Source organism: Mustela nivalis, assembly GCF_964662115.1.
Source record: "Mustela nivalis genome assembly, chromosome: 7".
NCBI classification, from domain to species: domain Eukaryota; kingdom Metazoa; phylum Chordata; class Mammalia; order Carnivora; family Mustelidae; genus Mustela; species Mustela nivalis.
This window is the reverse complement of record NC_139026.1, coordinates 116,690,652-116,717,657: the sequence shown is the minus strand read 5'-3', so window position 1 is coordinate 116,717,657 and position 27,006 is coordinate 116,690,652. Positions and strand designations below refer to the sequence as shown.

Genomic DNA, 27,006 nt, shown 5'->3' with positions numbered 1-27,006 from the left:
TCTAAGACTTTCAGTACTATATTAAGTAACAATGGTGAGAGTGGACATCTCTGTCTTGTTCCTGACCTTACAGGAACAATTCCCAATTTTTTTCCATTGATGATGGTATGAGTTGTGGGTCGCTCATGTCTGGCCTTTACCATGCAGAGGTATGTTCTCTCTATCCTTAACTTGTTGTGGGTTTTTATCAAGGATGGATATTGTACTTTGTCGAATGCTTTTGTCAAATGCTTTTTCTGCACCTATTGAAAGGATCATATGGTTCTTACCCTTTCTTTTATTAATGTGGTATATCACATTGGTTGATTTGTGAATATTGAACCACCCCTGTGGCCCAGGAATAAATCCAACTTGATTGTGGTGAATAATTCTTTTAATAAGGATACTGTTGTATCCTTTTAATGTATTTATTGAGGTTTTTGTCTGGTTTTGGAATCAAGGTAATGCTGGCTTCACAAAAGGAGTTTGGAAGTTTTCTTTCCATTTCTATTTTTTGGAACAGTTTGGGAACAATAGGTACTAACTCTTCTTTAAATGTTTGGTAGATTTCTGCTGGGAAGCCATCTGGCCCTGGGCTTTTGTTTGTTGAGAGATTTTTGATTACTGATTCAGTTTCTTTGCTGGTTAGTTATGGGCCTATTAAAATTTCCTGTATCTTCCTCTTTCGGTTTGGTAGTTTTTATGTTTCTAAGAATTTATTTGTTTCTTCTAGATTTCCCGATTTGCTGGCATACAGTTTTTTATAATATTCTCTTATAATTCTTTGTATTTCTCTGGTGTTGGTTGTGACCTCTCCTCTTTCATTAATGAATTAACTTTCCTTAATTGCATCCTTTCTCTTTCTTTTTGATAAGTGTACCTAGGGGTTTATCAATTCTATTAATTCTTTCAAAGAACCAGCTCCTAGTTTCATTGATCTGTCCTACTGGTTTTTCATTATTGTTGTTTCTACATAATTCCTTTTTTTCTTTTCTTTTCTTTTTTTTTTTTTAAAGATTTCATTTATTAATTTGAGATAGAGAGAGTGAAAGAGAGAGAGTGAGCACAAGTGGGGGGCAGTAACAGAGGGAGAGGGAGAAGTAGGCTCTCCATTGAGCAGGAAACCAGATGTGGGGCTTGATCCCAGCACCCTGGGATCATAACATGAGCTAAAATCAAGAGTTGGACTTGACTGAGCCGCCCAGGCATCCCTCTCTTGGGAGGTTACTGAAGAGATAGAAATTGTTTATTCACTTTAATTTTAGCATATCTTTTCTATAAAATAAATCTAATATCCGATTTTTCCATTTCTTATGTTTTGTAGGAAGTGCAGAGAAAGCCTGGTAAAGCCAGTATTCAAAGTGTGACTTTAATTATTAACCACTCAGGGATAAATTTAAGGGGTGGGGAGCATATTCTTGCTTTGCAAACCATTTGCTTCAGTGGAAGATGGCTTTTACTGCCAGGCCATGTATCTGAAGCGCCATGCAAGCTCTGTGAGCACACTTGGCTGTGTGTAGAGCTCTCTTCTGCAGTAGGAGGGTTACTTGGTAATTCATGTTATGAAGCTGTTGGCAGCCCCTGGGCGTTTGGAAGTGAAGTGCATGAAGAGAGGAGGTGAGGAGGAGCTGTGATAGCATTGTTAAGGTGGGACAAGTCAGGGGTACCCAGATACAAGACAACATGACATGCATTGGAACAACCCAGCAAGGCCCTGAGTGGTAAAGAATAGGCCTCCGTAGTGGATTGGTTGCTTTTATATTGGGTGATGTCTGGGCACCTCTGCATCCCTGAGAACGATTTGGGGTGGATAGCAAGCATGGCAGTGACTTTCAGAGTTGATAGAGATGTTCTGCTGGGAGAGGCCCTGTGGAATTCTGACATGAAACCAGGAGACTGGCTATCCAGACAATATTTTCTTCTCTCATTTAAGTAGTGAGTATTCTGGGACGCCTGGGTGGCTCTGTCGGTGAAACTGTTGCCTTCGGCTTAGGTCATGATCCCAGGATCCTAGAATCGAGTCCCTCATCGGGCTCCTTGCTTGGCAGGGAGCCTGCTTCTCTCTCCGCCTCTGCCTATCACTCTGCCTGCTTGTGCCTGCACTCGCTCGCTCTCTCTCTCTGACAAATAAATAAATAAATAAATAAATAAATAAATAAAATCTTTAAGTAGTAAATATTCTGAGGACCATTTGTGGGGTTTTTTGACAATAAAATTTATTCTTGTTCCTGGATATTTCTAAGACAACACTGTGACAGGACTAGAAGGAAGGAATGAAGGGGATTGTGGGAAGGAGTGTTGGGCCGAAGTGAAAGTTTGAGAGCAAAGGGCTCATGTGGGTGAGTGTGGACATTAGTCTGCTAGATGGCAGCCAGCTACCTCCTCTTAGGCATGGCTTAATGCAGCCTTGTCCTTGCTGCCCTAGTCTTCTGTGTCCTCAGACTAGATCTGTGCATTCACTTTGGACATGGGAGGTTGAAGTTCAAGGCATCAAATGAGTGTTTTCCCCTTGCTCTCTGTATCTGACTTTAACATGGTTTGAAATGTGATGTCAAACCACAATACTGAAGTCCTGTCAAGAAGAATAGTCTGTAAATTGCCTGTATAGTTCTTAGTTTTTTATTCCTCAAAGTAGCATTCATAAATGGGTTTTTGTCTTGTTTAGCCACATTCACGTGTGAAAGTATATTCACTTGAGCCTAACTTCTTAGCATAAAATTCTGGAACCTTTTCAGTAAAGCAGAGTTCTGAAGCTGTGCCAGGGTTTCACAACCTTGGCATTATTGATACTTTGGGTGGGATAATTCTTTGTTGATGATGGGGGCTTCACTGTCCATGCAGGATGATTAGCAGTGTCCCTGACTCTGCCCAGTAGGTGCAGGTAGCGTCTTCCCACCCCCAGTGATGACACCACAAATGTAATTGCCAAGTATAATTTCCCCAAGGGGGCAACTCTCCTCCTACTCCTCTTCAGAACCACTGAGTGCAGGTTCCAGGATTCAGGGTGAAAAAGAAACAGTAGAGCAACTTCCTAATGGTTCTACTCTCTCTGTCACTTTGACACATTCAAGGCCTGGGTGTGGAACTTCATAGACTCTAGGCTGCACAGCTCCAGGGGCTGCCATTAACTTCAGACTTGATGTCAATGTCCTGCCCCTCCTCCACCAGTTTTGGTGCATTTTTATTTGAACTTATTAAAACTAGCATCATGTTCTAAGAAGTGCCTAATGGTATTTTTGATGGAAAAGATATTGCTTGCAATTCTGGCAACGGGTGGTAGGATAGCTCTCCGTGTGTACCAGGAAGGTGTGTAATTTCTTTACTTAAATTAAAAAATCACTTGATTTTCTATCCTTAGAGCTACTCCTTTTCTGTTTTCGTTCTTCCTTCCTTTTTGGATGTAATATACTGAAAGTTGTGGTAAGTTTTTCTTCTTTTAGCCAAGCATTTTAATTTTATTTTTTACTCAGTTTTAAAAATCAGCTAGTCCTGGAGCGCCTGGGTGGCTCAGTGGGTTAAAGCCTCTGCCTTCGGCTCAGGTCATGATCCCAGGGTCCTGGGATCGAGCCCCACATCGGGCTCTCTGCTCAGTAGGGAGCCTGCTTCCTCCTCTCTCTGACTGCCTCTCTGCCTACTTGTAATCTCTGTCTGTCAAATAAATAAATAAAATCTTAAAAAAAAAATCAGCTAGTCCTGTGTGTGGGTTTTTCATATTTTATAGTACTGACAGTGGACGCTCCTTTTGAGAGTCCATTTTGATGAGGAATATGAAAATGGAATGCCTATTAGAATCTGTAAATCTCTGATCTGTGTTTTCTGCAGTAGCTTTGGCTTGGTTTGACAAGTGTTCAGTGCAATTTAGTATTTTTGTGCATTTTTTTTAAAAAAATATTTTATTTATTTATTTATTTATTTGACAGGGAGAGAGAGAGCATGAGCCCACAAGCAGGGGGAGTGGCAGAGGGAGAAAGAGAAGCAGACTCCACACTGAGTAGGGAGCCCAATGTGTGGCTGGATCCCAGGACTCTGGGATCATGACCTGAGCCCAGGGCAAATGCTTAACCAACTGAGCCACTCAGGTGCCCCTTTTGTGGACCTTTTGAAATCTCATCAGCCACAGCTTGACAACCTGGCGTCCTGAAGCAGGCAGTGAACAGAATGGGTGTTTGATTCAGCCATCTGATACTCAAGAACATCTTAGTAGAAACCTTCAGGGAAAAAAAGTCTCTCAGTTGCATCTGTGTTGCACTGTTATATTCTTCAGGAAAAAACATTTAAGGAGGTACTTATTTAAATTATTTGATTTCAAGAGTCAGTTTCTTTACCTGAGAACACTTCTGCTGGAATAAGGAAATGGTGGTGTTGGTTTCTTGAAATAGAGGTTAGAAATTCAAGTCTTGAATTGTAGCTTGTCTAGGTGAAGAATGCTCCAAAAAATGTGGTGATGTTGTATTCCTGACAAACATTTTCTCTAAAAATATTTGAACCAAAAATGTCAGTCCCTTAGTGTAAAGATACAAGTAGAAGTGATTCTTTATTTTTTAAAATTTTAAGAAAGATTTTATTTATTCATTTGAGAGAAAGACTACAGAAGCTTGACGGGGGAGGGGAGAGAAGGAAGCAGACTCCCCAGCACAAGGCTCTATCCCAGGACCCTGGGATCAGGACCTGAGCTGAAGGCAAACATTTAACTGACAGAGCCACCCAAACACCCTGGAAGTGATTCTTGAAGTTGAAGGTATTTTCCCAAAGCCTGAGGTTTGAAAATGTAGAGTCAGCCCCTTCTATGCCATGTAGCACGTATTATTTGTCAGGAAACATTATAAAAGTATAGCTATTCATTAGAGAGGTAGTTTTCAGCACCCTTTTTACAAGACACAGAGAAAAACTGAATTGTGGGAGCCATTACTCAGAGTTGAAAAGGCTCCTGGTAGAGAGATGGGAAGACCAAGTCAGTGGTGCTGTGACTATTCCTGGGGCTGTCAGTGTCTGCAGAACCATGTAGTAGCATTATTTGGAGTCATAAGAAGGAGTCACTCCTTTTTCTTGTGGCCCATCTGGAAGGGACATGGAAGTTAAACTCATCAGAGCAAGTCAAGTCATGCAGAAACAGCTAGACCTTGGTTTTTTTCTCCCTCTTCTTTTTGTATTCTCCAAAGTGAAATTAAGTATTGTTTTGTTTGTTTGTTTGTTTAAAGATTTTATTTGTTTGAGAGAGAAAGTGAGCACAGAAGGACAGTGAGAGGGGGATGTGGACTCTCTGCTGAGAAGAGAGCCTATTGTGGGGCTTGATCCCAGGACCCGGACATCATGACCTGTCATGACCTGAGTCAAAGGGAGACACTTAACCAACTGAGCCATCCAGGTGCCCCCATTAAGTACTGTTTTAAGGGTGAATCTAAGGTTTGTTTGTTTGTTTAAGATTTTATTTATTGGGGCGCCTGGGTGGCTCAGTGGATTAAGCCCCTGCCTTCGGCTCAGGTCATGATCTCAGTGTCCTGGGATCGGGCTCTCTGCTCAGCAGGGAGCCTGCTTCCCCCTCTGTCTCTGCCTGCCTCTCTGCCTACTTGTGATCTCTCCCTCTGTCAAATAAAATAAATAAAAATCTTTATTAAAAAAAAAAGATTTTATTTATTAATTTGACAGAGAGAAGGAGAGAGCACAAGTAGGGGGAACAGTAAAGAGAGAGGGAAAAGCAGACTCCCTGCCAAACAGGAAGCCAAGGGTAAATCTAAAGTTTAGCCAACCCCAGTATATGCCTGTTTCCTTAAAATAAGGTCTCTCAGGGAAGGACTAGCCTTACCAACTCAAAGAACTTTGAGTTGTTTTTCAAATGCGAATGATATAAAAATTCTGTTTGCTCAAAATAAAAATATGAAAAAAGATATTTTGTACTACTTACATAACAGTTCTTAGTGGTTTGTGGCGACCAGGGACATAATTCTGAAACAGAAAATTATGATCATAGAATATTTAAGATATTTTCATTTTAAGCATACAAAAGCATTGAAACAAGATGAACAAAAGTGCTTCTTATGAGGTGTCCTTACAGGACCTCTTTTGGGGAGCAGGTAACTAGCTCATTATTAGGGTATTGTATACAAAGGGCTATTTATAATGAATGGAAATCATATGCTCTTAATAAAGACCAATGTTGCTTCTGAGGGTCATTAGCCTAACAGTCTGTGGAGCCATTTCTCATTGAACAGCTTGGTGGTTCAGTTCAGCCAGCCTGTGATGGGAGTGATCACCAGGATCAAAGTTAGCTGTGTTGTTAGTTTCTGATGGTATAGATAATTCATCTGATTTTCCGGTGTTATGCTTGGTGTATGTTTTGGCCTTCATTTCACTTTTTTAATTCCACTGAGATTTATCTAAAATAAACGTGTCTTCTTATTGTTTTTTATTTGAAAATAACCGTTAAAGCTGATGGTGGGATCAGTGTGGAAGGTGGCTGAAAACGGATCACAATTTTTTTTTTTTTCCCAGAGTTCAAAAGTAGTGACAGGTTTCCAGTTTGGAATTCTCACTATAGATGAAGAGACTATATTAAGCAGAATGCTAATACTGTAAGGAATTAGACAAGCAAGGAAGTTTTGGAGTGCCTTTCTTTTAAACTAACATTTTAGCAAGCGGTAAATCCCCCACATGGACGTGATTCTTGAATGTGTTCTCTTCAACTGCAGAGAAAAAGTTGGAGAGAAAATGGAATTCAATAGGCAAATTTTGGCTGAGAGATGCTTATTCTCCAACCCTTTGGGGGGAATTTGGTACCTGCACTGACGAGGCTCAGGTCATGAATACTGTAGTCTGTCCATAGATATGCTGGCCCTGAGGAAGGGACATTTTTCTCTTTTTTAAAAAAAAGATTGTATTTAGTTATTTGAGAGAGAGAGAGAGTATGAGCAGAGAGAGAGGGAGAAGCAGACTCCCCACAGAGCAGGGAGCCCAATGCAGGTCTCGATCCTGGGACTCCAGGATCATGACCTGAGCCAAGGCAGAAGCTTAACCAACTAAGCCACCCAGGCTTTCCTGTAATTTTATCTTGTATGTCACTTATTCATTCCTCTGCTTCTTCCATCCTTGTGGTCAGTTTTGGCTTCTTTTTCATCCAGTCAGTTTTGCATCTCTGTTATAGCATTTTTCCCCCCCTAAATGTTAGGTCTTTTATCTCTGTGGGAAGTGACTCCCTGGTGTCTTGTATGATTTTCTCAAACCCTGTGAATATCCTTACGATTGTTGTTTTAAATTCTGGTTCAGAATAATAAATAAATATTATTTATTACATGTATTATTGATTAGATCCCTCTTCATGTTCTTTCCTTTCGGGTGAATTGCTCCATCTTGGCATTTTGTCTAGGTCTCTGTCTTTTGTGTGTTAAAAAAGCCTGTTATGTTTCCAGATCCCAAGAGTAATGGCTATATTAAGAAGAGGTTATATACTGTCCAGGGCCTGGCACTTCAGGAAGTGTTTCTGGTCTGTGCTGTGTATACTGTGCTGCTTTGGCTCTCTTTCCCTCAGATCAGTCCTCTGCAAAGTTTCTCCTTGCCTGCAAGTGAGATGGTGAGTGTTTGGACCTTGTTCAGTGTGTGGTGAGGTTTTTTTGTTTGTTTTCTAAGATTTTATTTATTTATGGGGGGGGGGCAAGTGAGCACACCCTTGAGCAGGAAGAGTGGCAGAGTGACAAGCTGACTCCTGCTGAGCAGGGCACCCTGTAGAGTTCCCAATCCCAGGACCCTGAGATCATGACCTTAGCTGAAGTCAGGCACTTAACTGACTGAGCCACCCAGGTACCTCCTGCGTGGTGAGTTTTAACTAGGTGTGTTTTGGTTAGTTTGTTAAAAGAAGGTAGAGCCGGGCGCCTGGGTGGCTCAGTGGGTTTAGCCGCTGCCTTCGGCTCAGGTCATGGTCTCAGGGTCCTGGGATCGAGTCCCGCATCGGGCTCTCTGCTCAGCGGAGAGCCTGCTTCCCTCTCTCTCTCTGCCTGCCTCTCCCTCTACTTGTGATTTCTCTCTGTCAAATAAATAAATAAATAAAATCTTAAAAAAATAAATAAAAGAAGGTAGAGCCTATTTCCCCTAGAGCTTAAGCTCTGTAGCACCCAGTGGTCAGTAGGCTGGGTGTGTGTTGGGGGGCCGTGCATGATGTGCAGTTCTTCCAGGGGAGGAGCCCACTGCTGCTCTGACTCTCAGACACACTTGTCCTACCTAGTTCAGAAGCATCAGCAAAATACAGGATGGGGGCGCCTGGTGTATACTGCTCAAGTCTCGACTGCGGGGCGCTGTGCTGCTCACTGACTGATCTGTCCTGATCAATGTGGGAGGGTGGCAGGAAACGTGTCAGCCAGCTATCTTGTCCTTGGAGAGGGAAGTTCACTCTGCTGCTACGCAGGAAGACCTCACCCAAGAGCAAACAATCTTACCTCATTTGTCCCACGTATCCCTTAGATTCCTGTGTTCACCCTGTCTGTATCCCAGTCCTCTGCCCACTGGCAGCCCAATGCTACTGTGTGTTTTATCTCAGGTGCAATGGCTAGGTTTCAAAACTCCAGTTTTAGTGATCTGTCATGGCACAGACCCACACTGATCCTTTAGAGGAGGGTCTTGCCGTGCTGGGACTGGTATTGGTTTGTTCCAGAGGAGCAATCACACAAACATGCAGGTCTTGGGAATTTATGGTAAAGCACAGTGAAAAGCCTTTGCAGGCAGTTCTGTTGGTATGTTAACGAATGGCAGCCATTGTCTATTTTGTCCCCAGAAGGGCAGTGCTGCCTCTCCCAAATGTACTCCAAGAAGGGAAACTGTCTCTTCCAGTGTGACCCAGGGGATCCTCAGACCATGCTGTCCACTCCCAGGCCTCGGCTCTCTTTCTCTACAGGAGCACATCTACATCTGCCAGACTACACCCAGTAATGGCTCAGACTTCTAGAACTTTAGTCTTTGAGCTCCACTGCTTGTAAACATGCAATAATCAGCCCCTCTTGTTTCCCCCATCAGTGGTTTTGGAGAAGTGTTTTTCTTGTGCAATGTACTGCACTCTGTTTTTTCTCTTTCTTTCTCTCCTCTCTGCCTCATCAGAGCTCCCTCCCCTCCATAGCACTGGTGATTCTTTCTCTCCCCTAAATCACATCTCTGTATCTCCTACCTCCTCGATGTGGCCTCTTTTCTTCCTCTAGTTGTGCAGTTTGTTCTCTCAGTCCTCATATTGATTTCCCTGAGTGTTCAGAATAATGTGATACTGATCGAGCTGTGTTTGAGGCAAGCATAGGATCCTTCTATTACTCCATCATCTTAACTCCAACCCATACTTTCAATATTACAAAAATTTGCAGAAAACTCCTGTTTTTAGCCAAGATGGAAAGACTAGAATTGTATTTATCCTTCTGTCTAAAACAAGAAAACCAGGCAAAATACATAAAACAACAGTTTTCAGACACTAGATAACAGGGAGTGCAAGACTGTAATCCCTGAGGGAAGGGAAAACACAAGGTGAACCCTAAATTGAACTAGTTCATCAATTCATCAGCTTCCAGGCTGCAGCACAGGGGAACGTAGACAGAGTCTAGATCTTTGATTGAACTGAAGAGATAGATACAAGTGTTCAGGGAGGCCAAAGCCCTAGAATTTGCAGGACAGAGTAGTACATAAGATAGAACTCTCTAGAGATAGGTTGAGACCTGGAGGAGTCTTTGGCTGAGTTTTGGGTTGTGCATGCAGTAAAAGAGTATAACTGGGTCCAAGAAATGACCTATAGAGTATAATAGACAAAGTAATTCCTAGACCTTACACAGGATAGGGAATAAATAACTTACAATCCCATAAGCCATAGTGGGAAGATCTTATATTATACAGGGCAATCAGATAGCATTCTCAGAAAATTACTGCCTAATTATGGGATTAAAATCATCCAAAACTAAAGGCTGTTCATCTATCTTAGTAATCTTAAAATCTCAAAAGGATCTAATTTCAAGTACTTACCTATACAGTATTTAAAGAAATTCAACAAAATCCGGTCACCAACAATGTAAAATTCACAATATCTGTCATGTGATTAAAATTATGAACTAGGGGCGCCTGGGTGGCTCCGTGGGTTAAAGCCTCTGCCTTCCGCTCGGGTCATGGTTGCAGGGTTCTGGGATCGAGCCCCGCATCGGGCTCTCTGTTCGGCGGGGAGCCTGCTTCCTCCTCTCTCTCTCTCTCTCTCTCTGCCTGCCTCTCTGCCTACTTGTGATCTCTGTCTGTCAAATAAATAAATAAAATATTTAAAAAAATTATGAACTATGCTGGGTGTGCCTGGGTGGCTCGGTCATTAAGCCTTTGGCTTGGGTCATGGTCTCAGGGTCCTGGGATCAAGCCCTGCCTCAGGCTCCCTGATCAGGGGTAAGTCTGCTTCTCTCTCCCACTCCCCCTTCTAGTGCTCCCTCTCTCACTGTGTCTCTCTTTGTCAAATAAATAAATAAAATCTTTAAAAAATTATGAAATATGCAAAGAAACAAGAGAATATGATCCATAATCAGGAGAAAAATAGAGAAATCAATCAATAGAAACAAATCTAGAAATAATATGTTGAATCTGGGAAGAATAGTATTTAAAACAGACCTTTATCACAAAGATAAAGGAAAACACGGATATGATGAAAAGAGAAAGGAAAACTACATTAAAGGCCCAAATAGAACTTCTTAAAATGAAAATACACCTGAAATTTAAAAATGCACTGTGCAGGATTAAAAGCAGACCAGACATTGCAGAAGAAAATATCAGTGAATTTGAAGAGCCAGCAATAGAATCTATAATAGAAGAACAAAGAGAAAACAAAATGAATAGAGTATCAGTTACCTGTGGGATAATGTAAAATGGTCTACGTATGTGTAGATGGGATCTAGAAACAGGCAGGCAGCAAAGAAGTTTTAAAGAAATAATAGCCAAAATATTTTCCAAATTTAATGAAAACTTATCAGATCCTAGAAGCTCAAAGAACCACAAGCAGAATATATACAAAGAAAAACATTACAAGGCACATCATCATCAAATTGCTAAACACCAATGATAGAACATCTTAAAAGCAGCCAGAGAAGGTGCCTGGGTGATGCAATCAGTTAAGTGCCAGATTCTTAGTTCCAGCTTGGGTCATGATCTCAGGGTTGTGGGATTGAGCCTTGCATCAGGCTCTGTGCTCAGCACAGAGTGTGCTTAAGTTTCTCTCTCTCTTTGCCCCTCCCCCCCAAAATAAAAAATAAATAAGTCTTTAAAAAAACAACAGCCAGAGAAAAAACATCATTATATGGAAAGAAAGAATTAAAACATATTTCTCATCAGAAACTATGAAAGTGAGAAAAATATGAAGGGTATCTTTAAAGCACTGGGAAAAATTTGTCAATCCAGAACTACTTAGCCAGCAAAAACATGTTTCAAAACTGAAGTCAAAATAAAGACTTTTTCAGAAAAACAAAGGCTAAGAGAATTTATCACCAGCACAAAGAAGACATTTTTTATATAGCCCATGAGGCAAAGAAGAAAACAAAAGGGAAATTAGAAAATATTTTGAAATTAATGAAAATGAAAATGTATGCAATGATGTGGATGGAACTAGAGGGTTATGCTAGCTGAAATAAGTCAGTTAGAGAAAGACAACTGTCATATGATCTCGCTCATATGTGGAACTTAAGAAACAAAAGAAATGAACATAGGGGAAGGGAAAGAGAGATAGAGTAAGATAAAAACACAGAGGAAGGCAAACTATAAAAGACTCTTAATTATAGGACACTAACTGAGGGTTGCTGGAGGGGAGGTGAGGGTGAGGTAACTGGGTGATGAGCATTAAGGAGGTCACTTGATATAACGAGCACTGGGTATTATATGCAACTAATGAATCACTAAATTCTATCCCTGAAACTAACATACTCCACGTTAACTAAATTGAATTTAAATTAAAAAAATTTTTTAAATGAAAGTAAAACATGTAATACTTTGTAGATGCTATTGAAGCATTACTTAGGGGGAAATTTATGACATTAATGCTTTCACTACAAAACAATAAACATCTCAGATGAATTATTTAAGCTTCGACCTAAAGAATAGAAAAAGAGGGCAAATTAAACCCAAAGAAAGCAGAAGAAAAAAATAATAGTGGTACCTGGGTGGCTCAGTGGGTTAAGTCTTTGCCTTTGGCTCAGGTCATGGTCTCAGGGTCCAGGGATCAAGCCTGCATCATCCCTGCTAAGCAGGGAGCCTCATCTGGAACTTGAAGAGGTATTTGTGCATTTTTTTTTTTTTTTTAGATTGTATTTGTCTGTTTGACACACAGAGAAATCACAAGTAGGCAGAGAGGCAGGCAGAGAGAGAGGGGGAAGCAGGCTCCCTGCTGAGCAGAAAGCCTGATCCCAGGACGCTGAGATCATGACCTAAGATGAAGGCAGACGCTTAACCCACTGAGCCACCTAGGCACCCTGCATCACATGTTTATAGCAACATTATTCACAATGGTTAAAATGTGGAAGCAACCCAAGTGGTGATTAATGAATGGATAAATAAAATGTGGTATGAACAAAACAAACAAACAAAAAGTTGTTATCTCCCAAAGCTCTTGCACATTCCTGTTTTCCCTAACCCTGGACAGGATCTCCCTTACATTTTTATTGCCCATATACAATGCCTTCACAAAGTAACACTCAATGTTTATTAAATAATATTCTAACTGAGAAATCCAGAGGATATTTCCAACCACATCCTCCTTCTTGGAGGACTTAAGGGTTCAGTCTCAGCTTCAAAGAGAGTAGTTGTACAGTTCATTTATTTATCTTAAAAAGGAGTTAATAAAACTTCAATGCAGAAGAATTCTAGATTTTATTATTATTATTTTTTTATTTGACAGAGAGAGAGAGAGAGAGATCACAAGTAGGCAGAGGGGCAGGCAGAGAGAGAGAGAGAGGAGGAAGCAGGCTCCCCACTGAGCAGAAAGCCCTATATGGGGCTCGATCCCAGGACCCTGGGATCACGACCTGAGCCGAAGACAGAGGCTCTAACCCACTGAGCCACCCAGGTGCCCCAAGAATTCTAAAGTGCCTTCCAACTCTACGTTCTGTGGGTCCACATTTGCACTGTAGATTGCTTGAACTTTTATCATGTTGTAGTCTCTGGCAGATGTCAGTTTAACATTGAGGGGATTCACTGCTCATTTTTAAGATCTCTGTGAAAGTCACTGCAACTAGCCTTCTATACAAATATTTTTGTTATTTACATTAAGGATTTGTTATTTACATTAAGAATTGTATATTTTATTTTTATACAAATATTTTTATATTTACATACAAGTATTTTTGTTATTTACATCTAGATTTGCTAGAATTTTCAGGGAACATTTTTGTTTTGGAACTATTTTCCTTAGACTATACCACTCTCCTCTCCTGAGCCATTCCAAAGTGATTCTGTTGATTCCTTATATTAACATCTATTTTCTACTATTACTTTTTTTTTTTTTAAAGATTTTATTTATTTATTTGTCAGAGAGAGAGCGAGCGAGAGCGAGCACAGGCAGACAAAGTGGAAGGCAAAGTCAGAGGGAGAAGCAGGTTCCCTGCGGAGCAAGGAGCCTGATGTGGGACTCGATCCCAGGACGCTGGGATCATGACCTGAGCCAAAGGCAGCTGCTTAACCAACTGAGCCACCCAGGCGTCCCTCTACTATTACTTTTTCAGAACATGGCAAAAAAGACTTTGGCTTCTGATTTCTTATTCAGAGTCTAGCTAACCAGAAATAAAGAAAATAAATAAAAATGGGGTGCCTGGGTGGCTCAGTGGTTGGGCATCTGCCCTTGGCTTGAGTCATGGACCCAGGGTCCTGGGATTGAGCCCCACATAGGGCTTTCTGCTCAGCGGGAAGCCTGCTTCTTCCTTTCCCACTCCCCCTGCTTGTGTTCCCTCTCTCTCTGTCAAATAAATAAATAAATCTTAAAAAAAAGAAAATGGACAGTAAAATCTGAAATTATTATCCTTCTTGAAGAAAACATATGAAAAAATCTTTGCTCTTGAGGCAAAGATTTCCTTTTTTTTTTTTTTTTAAAGATTTTATTTATTTATCAGAGAGAGAGAGGGGAGAGAGCGAGCACAGGCAGACAGAATGGTAGGCAGAGGCAGAGGGAGAAGCAGGCTCCCTGCTGAGCAAGGAGCCCGATGTGGGACTCGATCCCAGGATGGGATCATGACCTGAGCCGAAGGCAGCTGCTCAACCAACTGAGCCACCCAGGCGTCCCGAGGCAAAGATTTCTTATGTATGATATCAAAGGCTTGATTCACAAAATAACAAAGTGATAGACTGGATTTCATCAGAGTTAAAAACTTTTCTTCAAAAGGCATTAGTAGGGATGCCTGGGTGGCTCAGTGGGTTGAGCCTCTGCCTTCAGCTCAGGTCATGATCTCAGGGCCCCGGGATCGAGCCCTGCATCAGGCTCTCTGCTCAGAAGGGAGCCTGCTTCTCTCTCTCTCTCTCTCTGCCTACTTGTGATCTCCATCAAATAAATAAATAAATAAAATCTTTTTTTAAAAAAGGGCATTAGTAGGGTAATAAAGAAACAAACTCTCTTAATTTTAGGAAACAAACTGAGGATTGCTAGAGGGTAGGGAGTAAGGAGATGGGGTGACTGGGTGATGGACATTGTAGGGGTATGTGTTGTGGTGAGCTCTGGGTGTTGGGTAAGACTGGTGAATCACAGAACTATACCCCTGAAACAAATAATACATAATATATTAATATATAATGTTAATTTAAAAAATTGAAAAAAGAAATAAACTGAGAAAGGGAAAAATACTTGTAGAAAACATGTATGATAAGGACTTTTATCAGAATGTGTAATTCTCAAAAGTCAATAGTAAGAAAGTAAAAAATAATTTTTTTTAATGGGCAAAGATATTTCACCAAAGAAGACACAAATAGGTAAAATAAGCACATAAAAAGATGCTCAACACAACATCCTTAGACATTTGGGAAATCTATAAATAAAAATAACAATGAGATACCTCTGTACACCCATAGAATGGCTAATTGTTGTATACTTAGAAATATAAATTTGATCTTTGCCCCTGGTTCCTGACACAGAGCTCCTAAAACTCTTGTAATCTGCCGAGTGATAGGGATGCTAGGAACATCTTTTGCTCTAATATTTGGTCTTTGGTCTTGGTTTCTCACATAGGGCTCCTACCTCCCCTGTAATATTCTGAGCGACAGGAACACCTTTTGTTTTAATATGGCACCTCTTGGGACACCTGAGTGGCTCTGTCGGTTAAGCATCTGCCTGTGGCTCAGGTTATGATCCCAGAGATCAAGCCCTGGCATCAGGCTCCTTGCTCAGCAGGAAACCCGCTTCTCCCTCTCCCACTCTCCTTACTTGTATTCCCTCTCTCACTATGTCTCTCTCTCTCTCTCGTTTTCTGTCAAATAAATAAATATATTCTTTAAGAAAAAAAAAAAAAGGCACCTCTCTGTGGTCTCCTGGATAGCTTCAGGATGGGGGCTGGTCATCAGGAAGACCAGGCCATGATTAAAAGCTTAGAAATTTTAGGGGCACCTGGAAGGCTGCCTTCAGCTCAGGTCGTGATCCCAGGACCTGGGATCAAGCTCAGTATCAAGGTCCATGCTCAGTGGGGAGTCTGCCCCCCTCAACTTGTGTACTCTCTCTGCCAAATGAATACACTTAAATATTTAGGGGCCTCTGGGTGGTTCAGTTGGTTAAGTGTATGCCTTTGGCTCAGGTCATGATCTCAGGGGCCTGGGATCAAGCCCTGCATGGTGCTCCCTGCTCAGTTGAGAGTCTGCTTCTTCCTCTTCCTCTGCCCCTCCCTCTCTCTCATGCTCTCTCTCTCTCTCTTTTTCTCTCTCTCTCAAATATATAAATAAAATCTTAAAAAATTAAAAAGAAAGGAAGCTTGGAACTATTAGCCCAACTCCTGGTCCTCTGGGGGCTGGAGATTGCCTACATGATGCAGACTATAAAAATCTCTAAACTATGGGATTCAGAGTTTCCAGGTTGGTGAATATATCCCTGTGCTAGGACGGTGGCACACCCCAACCCCAACAGACAGAAGCTCCTGTGCTTGGGATCTTTCTAGACCTATGCTTCTTTTCATCTGATTGTTCATTTGTATTCTCTATGATAAACATGAGTTTAAAAAAAAAAACCCCTGACCATCCGTAGAGACTGCATGAACCTCCAAGCTATTAATTATATTCAGAAAGTCTCTTTTTAATCATCTAAATGAATGTTTCCAAATTCTGCATGCTAACAACTCAGATTCAGAAATTTCCAATGAAATACACAGCCAGTCTTAGAAATCAGGACTAAATTATAAGCTGTCATGCCTGTGTGTGGGTGACTGGGTTTACCAATCATAAAAAATAATCTCTATTACCAAAATGTTACGTTTCATTTTAGGAAAATGACAACCACATGATGGCACTATAACCTACAAAATAAGAGGTGGTCAATTTATGAAGCATAAGAACTTGGTAAATTCTAGTTAAAATACTTGTTATTGATGAAGCATGCTTACAAATAAGGCATTTTATACACAGATAATATGGATATCATTTACCTCATGTTTTACAGAGACATACTGGCTAATCCTTCACTTCAGGTACATTTTTCACATGACTCAATAATAGCATCTTAGTTTTCGTCTTACTAGAAAACAGTTATTAAACATTTCTAGCACATAGCACTGAACTAGATAAGTCAAACAAAAGCAAACAAACAGATATTTAGAAGTCTGGTGTGAGCATTCACCTGTTTTGGAAGCTATTTAATGCATTCTCCATAACGTCATGTCCTCTTAAATGTTATTGTAAGGGATAATTGAGAAGAGGGAAACAGTGCCATCACAAAGTTAAATGTTGGTAGGGAGGGGCGCCTGGGTGGCTCAGTGGGTTAAACCTCTGACTTCAGCCCAGGTCATGATCCCAGGGTCCTGGGATGGAGCCCCGCATCGGGCTCTCTGCTCAGTGCTCAGCAGGGAGCCTACTTACCAACAACCCCCCCTGCCTGCTTCTCTGCCTACTTGTGATCTCTGTCGGTCAAATGAATAAATAAAATCTTAAAAAAAAAAAATGTTGGCAGAGAAATAGGCTTTATACACATTGACGGGGATGCCTGGGTGGCTCAGTGGGTTAAAGCCTCTGCCTTCGGCTCAGGTCTTGATTCCAGGGTTCTAGGATCGAGCCCTGCATCAGGCTCTTCACTCAGGGAGGAGCCACTTCTCCTCTTTCTCTCTGCCTGCCTCTGTGTCTACTTGTGATCTCTGCCTGTCAAATAAATAAATAATCTCTTAAAAAAATACATGTTGACATTATTACTTAATTACAATTATGGTAAATACAAAAGAGATGCCTAAATAAAATGAAAACATAAATGGTTAAAAGGTCTTAATCCAGTCTCCAAATAAAAGGAAGCTTCAGTGAAGAAGGGTTAGTGAATGAGTCAAGCTCTGAAGGATGGATTGAAATTAAACAGGTGAAAGAAGGGGAAAAGCATTATAATCACAGGGAACAGCATGTGCAAAAGTCCTGAAATAGCATAGTTCCGTAATTGAGAACATAAAAAAATCCATCCCATGTTGATTGATCTATACAAGTCAAGATTTAGTTCAGAATGTTTTATTATCAATTCATAGGTGAACTACATTTTAAATTTGATAAAAAATTAATGTTTAGAAGGAAAAATATTTTCCATGACAAAAATAGTATAAATAATTGTACCATGAAGCCTATATAAGCTATACTGTAATTACAATGGACTGTTCTCCTTGAATGATGCATGTCCTCCGTGAATAATTCTCAGTGCCTTTGCATTATAAATAATTAACAAATAGAAGAAAGATAAAGTAGTAATTTAAGAGTTAATTAAAAAGAAGTAACTTAAAACCTATTTTGTATGCTGCAAATTAAAAAAGAAACTTCAGGTGATCAAATGAGGACTTCTGGAAATTCTAAATAGAACTATGCATATTAAAGAGTTTTTTTAGAGATCAAGAGCATTGGCTCTTTTTTAGCCTAACTTTATTTTAAAACTTGAAACTTTTTTTTCCCTTGGTACAGTTTGTGTTATTTACTCTACTCTTTTGCCCAAGAAGCATGATTAGACGTGTGTTATGGCTTCCTATATTAAATAGAATCAGAGAAAGAAAGAAGACGGGTTTATTCACCCTCCTTTAGCAACTAAGCAGGAGTTCAAAAGAGGAAAGGAGAAACTAAGGGTGAGCACAGGGGTGTGTCACAGGTGTGGCTGTTTAAGAAGGCACAGAATCCCAATTACAGAGAGAGAGCACTGCAGCCTATAGGGGACCTGAGTGTGAAATATGAGCTCTCAAAGGCACAAGAAAGGGAGTGTGGTAGGTATTTGAAAAACCTCTCCGGGGCGCCTGGGTGGCTCAGTGGGTTAAAGCCTCTGCCTTCGGCTCAGGTCATGATCTCAGGGTCCTGGAGTCTCAGGGTCCTGGCTCTCTGTTCAGCAGGGAGCCTGCTTCTCTTCCTCTCTCTCTGCTTGCCTGTCTACTTGTGATCTCTGTCGAATGAATAAACAAAATCTTAAAAAAAAAAAAAAAATCTCTCCAATGAAGAAAGTAATAGAAGAAAAGGAAGGTATAACAGAAGCCCTTTCCCCTGTTTATAGGTGGTGAGATCAGTCAGGGATATTTAATAGCATCCTGTGGCTTGACTCAACTTGGGTTTGTAGAGAAGTAATCAGGTGCTTTAAAGGGAAAATGAGGGAATAAGGAGGGGGGTGAATGGAGCTTCGCAAAGTCAGAGAAGTGATCAGTTACAAAAAGGGACAAGGCAGCGTGGATCATTTGGATTTGTTAACTGGTGTCCTCCTACAGAGATTAGGAAACAGGGGCCAATGTGGGGCTCGATCCCAGGATCCTGGGATCATGACCTGAGCTGAAGGCAGCCACTTAACTGACTGAGCCACCCAGGCACCCCTACTAGATGATTTCTAAATATTTCTACCACTTCTTCTACTATATTATAAATGTGATATAAATTGACTATATAAATAAGGATAGCTAATAGTTCTGAGCATTGTACTATATTAAGCCTTAAATTATTTATTAATTCTTCACAAACACATTATGGAGCCAAAAAGAAAAGGAGGCTGAGAGAGGGGTTAAGGACATAGAAGAACAATTGTGACACAGAGGTCTTTTCCAATGTGTTGGTGGTGATAATCTCTTTTTTTTAAAAATGCTTGGCCTCTCCCTTGTTCTAGTTCTTAAAGACTTGAATGGTATATAAATATATACATATATGTATGTGTATGTATACACACACACACACACACACACATATATACCCATTCTTCTACCATTTTACTTTTCCTCTCTTATTTTCTCCTTCTCTCCCCTCTAAACTTTTTGCTAATAATCTGATTTAGGATTCCAGAACATCAACTCTAAGTTATACCCCTGAAAACTCCTCTCCTGTGTTGGCCTAGTCTCTTTTTCCTTCTTTTTGGTCTGATCTGTTGCCCATTTCAGCATCTGAATCAACTCAACCTAATGCTTTTTATCCAGCTCTTGCTAGCTCTTGATACCTGTTTTTAGTTTGGCTTACCTTGAGTTCTCCTTATTCTGACAACCATCTATCTGAGTCTTGATAGCTGCCATTTCAGTGTAATGGAAATTAGTCTTTAGAATCTTGTCCTGACCAAACAGTTGTTGAAATGAGCTCTCTTGGTCATGGGAGATGTTGTCATATTTCAATCCAGTAACTTTCTAATCTTCTCTTAACATGGTGCTCAATTCTTTTAAAGTGTCTTAAATAATAGTCATTGGATTTAATTCTGGGGCTAGTTTCAAATTTCTTTTTTAATAATTAATAAAGTAATTAGAAAGCAGGTCATATGCTCTATGAATTATCATTCATATATTTGCCATGCTGGTATTCCTCTAGCATCTCATTTACATAGTTAAAAGTACAAAAATAAAAGAAACACTAATTACCATCATTCTTATATCAAAAATATTTGGAGAACAGAATGAAGTTGCTACATGAATTCTAAAAAATCCTGCAATTTCCAAGGCTGAACAGTGGTCAACTTTAGCCAAGCTTCTTAGTTTTCCAGGACTTATGGTTCTGACAATAGCTACAATGTGATCGTATGTGGAAAAAAGTAAATCTTGGCAGGCAACTGAATCTGTTGTCAATAAAAACATGTAGGAAACATTGGAAAGTACGTTTTCATTATATTTTTATGATTTAAAAAATTACAATAGTTTAAAGACTGCAAACAATCTCCCAGTTTTAAAGAATTCAGTGGTGTGAGGTTGTATAAATAAATACTTTAGATATTCTGGTGAGTTCAGAGCCATTAGATTTGGATGTTTAAGTTTATAAAGCTCAAAAAACAAAGAACACATACCCATATGAAAGGATATTTTCCATGTTGGAACCTAGGACTGTTAACTTTCTGGTAGAATGAAAGATTTCTTCCCAAAGAGCAAATTGGAGACATCATAAATCAAGTATATATTATGTTGACTTGTTTTACTTTTCTCAGATATTTAAACTAAGCACAATATATTTGTTTGTTTTAAATCCTGAAGCTTGAATAGAAAGGGCCTGTGTAAACTACTTTCAAATGAATCCATTTTCTCTCTCACCTGTGGTAAATTGGTAAATAAAGTAGGTTGGTAGTCATTTAAACAATGCAAAATTCTGAAAACTTGTGGTATAATAGAAGTGGTATAGAATTAAGAGTCACAAAGCCTGGGGGCACCTGGGTGGCTCAGTGGGTTGAACATCTGCCTTAGGCTCAGGTCATGGTCTCAGGGTCCTGGGATCAAGCCCCGCTTTGGGCTTTCTGCTCAGCAGGGAGCCTGCTTCCCCAGCCCCCCAATAGCCGTGCCTGCCTCTCTGCCTACCTGTGATCTCTCTCTCTTTGTCAAATAACTAAATAAAATCTTAAAAAAAAAAAAAAGTCACAAAGCCTGGATCCTAGTCCTGCTATTACTACTCATTAGCCAAAGTAAACATTATAATTACTCAGCCTCTACTTTCTTTTCTTTTTTCAAAAAAATTTTATCTTTTTGAGAGAGAGCATGTGTAGGGGAGAGAGAGGCAAAGGGAGAGGGGGAGAGAGAATCCTTAAGCAGCCTTCCCGCTAAGCACAAAGCCTGAATGTGGGGCTTCATCCTAAAACCCTGAGATCATGACCTGAGTGGAAATCAAAAGAGTCACACTTGACCGACTGGGCCACCCAGACATCCCTCCACTTTCTAATTTATAAAATAAAGGAGTCAAATGATATTTTTAAGACTTTCTAGAGCTTAGAGCCCACAAAAGTCAATGAAGGAACTTGTACAAGTCATAAAGTATTAATTATAGCTAACATTTATTCAGTGCTTATTTCGGGCCAAGCACAAAATTCTACACACTTACACATGAATTTTCATAATAATCTATGAGGCAGGTAATAATTTCACCCCCATTTAACAGGTGAAGAAACTGAGGCATAGAGAGGTTTAGAAACTTGCCTAACATTTCCACAGCTAGTAAAGTAACAAAATTGGAATTTTAACTTAGAATTCTGGCTCTAGATCCTGACAACAATCACTAATTGCAGGCAAAGAGGAGATAGATTATTTCTAAAGAGGATGAGTAAAGGAGATAGTATCTTTTTTTGGGGGGGGGAGGCTGTATCTTTAACAGGCAGATAGAGAACTTGTGAGAAAATGGGAGTGAATAAAAGCAAAAAAGATTGGAAAATGTAAGGTAATTATCTGGAACAATAAGTAGTAAGGTTTGGCTGAAGTGCTGCCTAGTTATAATCTTGCAGCTTACTAGACTGATCTGGGGATCTTAAAAGAGGTAGATTTCCAGGCCCTTTCTTTGGGGATTCTGACTTAGTAAGTGGGCCTACCACCTGGGTACAACCATTTGACAAGCTCTTCACATGACTCTGATGTGCCACAAGGTATGAGGACCAGTGTGGTACAAAACACAAGGGACTAACATGGAATAGTGCTGTAAACTTAAGTTGGACCCACATAATGAAAGGCTTTATGCTAAACTTAGCCAATAAAATCTCACTGAAGTTTTTTGTTTAACTAATTTTTTTTTTGTTTTTAGAATATGTAATGCATACATGTAGTAGAAAATTCAAGAGGTCACCAAAGGGAATTCAATCTCCTTTCCACCTTTGACCCCTTAAGTCCCAGTCCCTCTAACCATTCAAGATTATTTTTATTAATATATTGTATTATTTGCCCCAGGGGTATAGGTCTCTGAATCATCAGGCTTACACATTTCACAGCACTCACCATATCATATACCCTCCCCAGTGTCCATAACCCAATCACCCTCTCCAATTATTCAAGATTTTTAAAAAGAAAAATCAAATCACAAGAGCGATGTATTGGAAAAATGAAACAGAAATACTTAGGTGAACTATATTGGAGGCAAACATGACCCCAGTCACTGGTAATAGTGGGAATGAGAAGGAAAGGACGGATGCAAATTGAGGTGTTAGCATATAGCCTAGAACATGGCAAATTATCACCTAAATGGATCCTCAATGATAAGAGTACAGAATGACCAAAATGACTCCAAGGTTTAGAGGCAGGATGACTGAGAACTGAAAAGTGTCAGTATTGTTGAAACCCCAAAAACCATGATTCAAGAATGGAGAGGAAAGATGATATGGGTAGTTCTGAATATGTTGAGTTTAAAATAATCATAGGCGGGACGCCTGGGTGGCTCAGTGGGTTAAAGCCTCTGCCTTCAGCTCAGGTCATGATCCCAGGGTCCTGGGATCGAGCCCCGCATCGGGTTCTCTGCTCTGTGGGGAGCCTGCTTCCTCCTCTCTCTGCCTGCCTCTCTGCTTACTTGTGGTCTCTCTGTCAAATAAATAAATAAAATCTTTAAAAAATAAATAAAATAAAATGATCATAGGCTATGCAAGTGGAAACTTCTATCAGGGGGTTGGAAATATGATTTGGGGCGAGGAAAGGAAGTTGGGATGTTGGGATATAACTTTAAGAATTTTCTTTTCAATAGAAATGAGAATAATGGGGCTCCTGGGTGGCTCAGTGGGTTGGGCCTCTGCCTTCGGCTCTGGTGATGGTCTCAGGATCCTGGGATCGAGCCCCACATCGGGCTCTCTGCTCAACAGGGAGTCTGCTTCCCCATCTTTCTCTGCCTGCCTCTCACCCTACTTGTGATTTCTCTGTCAAATAAATAAATAAAGCTTAAAAAAAAAAAAAGAAATGAGAATGATGAAATAACTAAGGAGGACAATGTAGAAGATGATTAAGAGCAGAAAATTCAGATCTACATTAGGGAAGCAAAGATGAGTGAAACCAGGGGAATCAAATGTCATGGAAACTCAGGGAGAAGACATTAAGAAGGTAGGATTAATTAGGAAAAAAGGTCAAGGAAGCTGAAGAATGAAAAAAAAAAAAAAAGTTTTGGATTCTGTAATCAGAAGTCTGTCTGGTTGGTGGGGGTGGTGGGGGGTTAGTGGGTGGAGAGGGCAAAAGTCAGATAGCCAGGAAATAAGAAATGAGTAGGTGGTGAGGAAATGAATATAGCAAGTGCCTTCTTTCTTGAGAAGTCTGATAATGAGAGATGGCAAGAGATGGTAAGGTAGGCATATGGGCAAACAATGTAATATGAATGTATACCCTAGAGCTGGCAAGTCTGTAGCCTTTCTAGTGGGAGCAGCAGTATCAACAGTTTTCAAGTAGAGACCAGATGTGAATACATTTGCAGGCAGAGGAGAAGGAGCCAAGAGGAAGAAAGAATAAAGGTACAAGACAGCAGATAATTGAGCTAGATCTGATATGGGAAAGAAATGACATCTATCTTATAAACTGGTTTTAGAAAGGAGAGGAGGAAGGTGTTCCTCCTGATGCATAAAGGGAGGGATGATTTAAGATATTTTGATGTGAAGGGAGAGTATATGGGTGTGACTGACAGCCTGTATTTTCTCAGAAAGTAGGTGTTCTAGATGTCCCTCCTCAACAGAGAACTATTGCTTAGGTGAGGAACCCAAATATCTGGACACTGGCCAAGTCCAATAGCTAGCTTTCCCATCCGTTTCAAGTTTTTATTTAAATTCTAGTTAGTTAACATATATGATAAAATTGGTTGCAGGTGTAGAATTTAGTGATTTAGCACTTACATATAACACCCAGAGCTCATCACTAGTGTTCTCCTTAATGCCCATCACCCATTTTGGCCAGCTTATTTATTAAGCACATATATTATGGTAGATACTTTAATCTCTTTTGCTAAGATTTTATTTATTTATTTGACAGACAGAGATCACAAGTAGGCAGAGAGGCTGGCAGAGAGAGAGGGGGAAGCAGGCTCTCAGCTGAGCAGAGAACCTGATGTAGGGCTCAATCCCAGGACCCTGGAATCATGACCTGAGCCGAAGGCAGAGGCTTAACCCTCTGAGCCACCCAGGCACCCCACTTTATTTAATCTTTATAACAATGCTAAGGAGTAGGTACTATTATTCTTCCCATTTAAAAAATTTATGCCTTCCTAACCCACTCTTCTTTATCCCATTTTAAAATTTTCTATCTTTATTATAGGTAATGAGAAAGTGAAAAATCACTTATTTGCATTTCTAATCAAATGTTTGAATTATTTGCAAGGGATACCCCTGAGAGGTAGGTGATTTGTCTTCAGAGCTCAAGTTAATTTTAGAGTCCTTTACTATGGGTAGGAAGCATGATGCCCACCTGCTCAGGGATATCTATATCCTAATCCCTGTATCCTGTGTACAAATCAGTTCACATGGCAAAGGGAAATAAGGATACAGATAGAATTAAGGTTGCTAATCAGCTGATTTTTTTTTTTAAAGATTTTATTTATTTATTTGACAGACAGAGATCACAAGTAGGCAGAGAGGCAGGCGGAGAGAGAGGAGGAAGCAGACTCCCTGCTGAGCAGAGAGCCCAATGCGGGGCTCGATCCCAGGACCCTGGGATCATGACCTGAGCCGAAGGCAGAGGCTTTAACCCACTGAGCCACCCAGGCGCCCCTAATCAGCTGATTTTGATATGGGAAGATTATCCTGGATTACCAGGGTGGGCCCAATGTAATCACAAGGTTTTAATAAGTAAAAGAGGGAAGTGAGAGACAGAATCATGGAGATGGCAGCAGGAGAAAGACTCAACCAGCTGTTGCTGGCTTTGAAGTTGGAGGAAAAGGGCTATCAAGCAAGGAATGTGGGTGGTCTCTAGAAGGAAATGGATGCTTCCCTGGAGCGGACAACCCCTTGATTTTAGCCCACTGAGACGTGTATTGGGCTTTTGGTCTATAGGACTGCCAGATAATAAATATGTGTTTTAAATAACTAAGTTTGTGGTAATTTGTCATAGCAGCAATAGGACACTGCACGTATCTTTCCTGTGGCTATGTCATGCCCTTTTCTCCTTAGACCCCAGGCACTACTCTTCCCCTACTTTCAAGAAGGAGTTGACATTTATATCTTAGCGTATGTTGATTTATCACTTACATCTTAAGTCCTTTAACTATCTATGTAAAGAACCCAACAAACAAGTAGGTGGAGAACAACGTTTTGGGGAAGGCGAATGATCACAATTTCCACTCAATTCTTGTAGCTGAAAATCTATTCATCCTGCACTGGTCAACCTTGACCACAGTGAATGATAAGATTTTGAGGGTTTGATAATCCTGTTTTATTCTCTTTCCTTCTAATGACCCCTTTTTTCCTGAGCTAAAATGAGATGTATTATCTACATATAATTATTCTGTGCCCACCTTGTCTAACCACATACACGAAAAGGACTTGGCCATTTAAAAAATTTATTTCTGTTAATGTGCTAATGTTCCTCATTAATATTTGCAAGCGGTGGAGATGAGCACCGTCTACTTTATTGCAAGAGGAACTTTTATGTCAAAGGGGGAAGTGAACTTACCAGATTTTTATTCTTTTATCTCTGCTAGTATGCATTACAGCTGGAAGTAGTTCAGGTTGGCCAAAATCAGGGACTGAAGAGAGTTCAGAATTTTCTCCAACACTACAGAGATTCTGTTGTTTCACAAAGCTTCCCTTCTCTATCTGCACTGTTGATGTGTTTCTATTCTTTCTCAGCAGTTTTTCAAGTGGTGTCCTTCACACTGGTCTCCCGCACGACACATTCCTGGCTACTATAAAGTTGGGTGGCAATCATTGTTTGAATTCCTTTTTCCTGAACCTAAAGAGACTTGTCTTTAGGCTACGAAGCCTCCCTCTCGGAGGGCTTACTCAGCCTTACAATTTAGTACGTTCTGAGTATGCATAAATGGGTTCCTAGAGTACAGCGGGTCAGAAACGTTCCTCTTACTGGAAAACCCTCAGTTTAGGGGATAAAAACGAAACTCTCCTCGTTTAGAGGCAGGGATTTCTGCGTGTCACCAAAAGCCTTCCTTTTCTCTGTCACATCTCCAAGTGGGAACTCGCTGTTTCTCCACGACCCTGACGCACAAAGTCACCGGGGAGGCGGCAGAAGGCTGGGGAACAAGGACAGCCAGTTGGACTTCCCTGAAGGCTCAAGTCCAGAGGGATACCCGGGACTTAGAAGCGTTTTTCTAAATAGCAGACGCTGCAGGAGCGCGGGAGTGGGTATGCTCCAGGGGTCCGCTCCACAGACCTGGGGGAGGGATCAGCAGGACGCGCCCTTGGCCGGAAGGACCCACAAAGCTCGGGACCTCAGCTTGGGTTGGGGATGGAGCCGCCCTAAGCGACCTCGAGATACAAACCCCAGCGACCGCCGTTAGCTTTGCAGCCAACTAGCCCTCGGACGCGCGCGCGGCGAAACAACTTCCGGTTTCCAGGCCTCCCCACAAGCCCAGCCCCGGACTTGGTCTTCCTCCCCGCGCAGCCCAGTTCCTCCTCCCGGCCCCGCCCACCTCCCTGGTCCGCCTCTTCGCGCTAAGGCCACGCTTTGGCCCTCCTCCCCACCACTTAGGCCCCGCCCTCTGGCCTCTCATTTTTCCCCCTCCTCCCCTCCCCCCGTTCCATTTAAT

At 40.9% G+C, this 27,006-nt stretch overlaps 1 long non-coding RNA gene across 2 annotated transcripts; it reads right to left on the bottom strand.

Moving 5' to 3' along the window:
- Nucleotides 1–4,512: 4,512 nt before the first annotated feature.
- On the bottom strand, nt 4,513–26,949 carry LOC309869149. 2 transcript variants are annotated; one of them, XR_014314011.1, is made up of 4 exons: nt 25,917–26,949; nt 9,125–9,226; nt 5,882–5,922; nt 4,513–5,036 (listed from the first exon to the last, which is right to left on the bottom strand). It is a non-coding gene; the product is annotated as an uncharacterized lncRNA (long non-coding RNA). The 2 variants fall into 2 exon arrangements; XR_014314012.1 differs by lacking the exon at nt 9,125–9,226.
- Nucleotides 26,950–27,006: the final 57 nt, after the last annotated feature.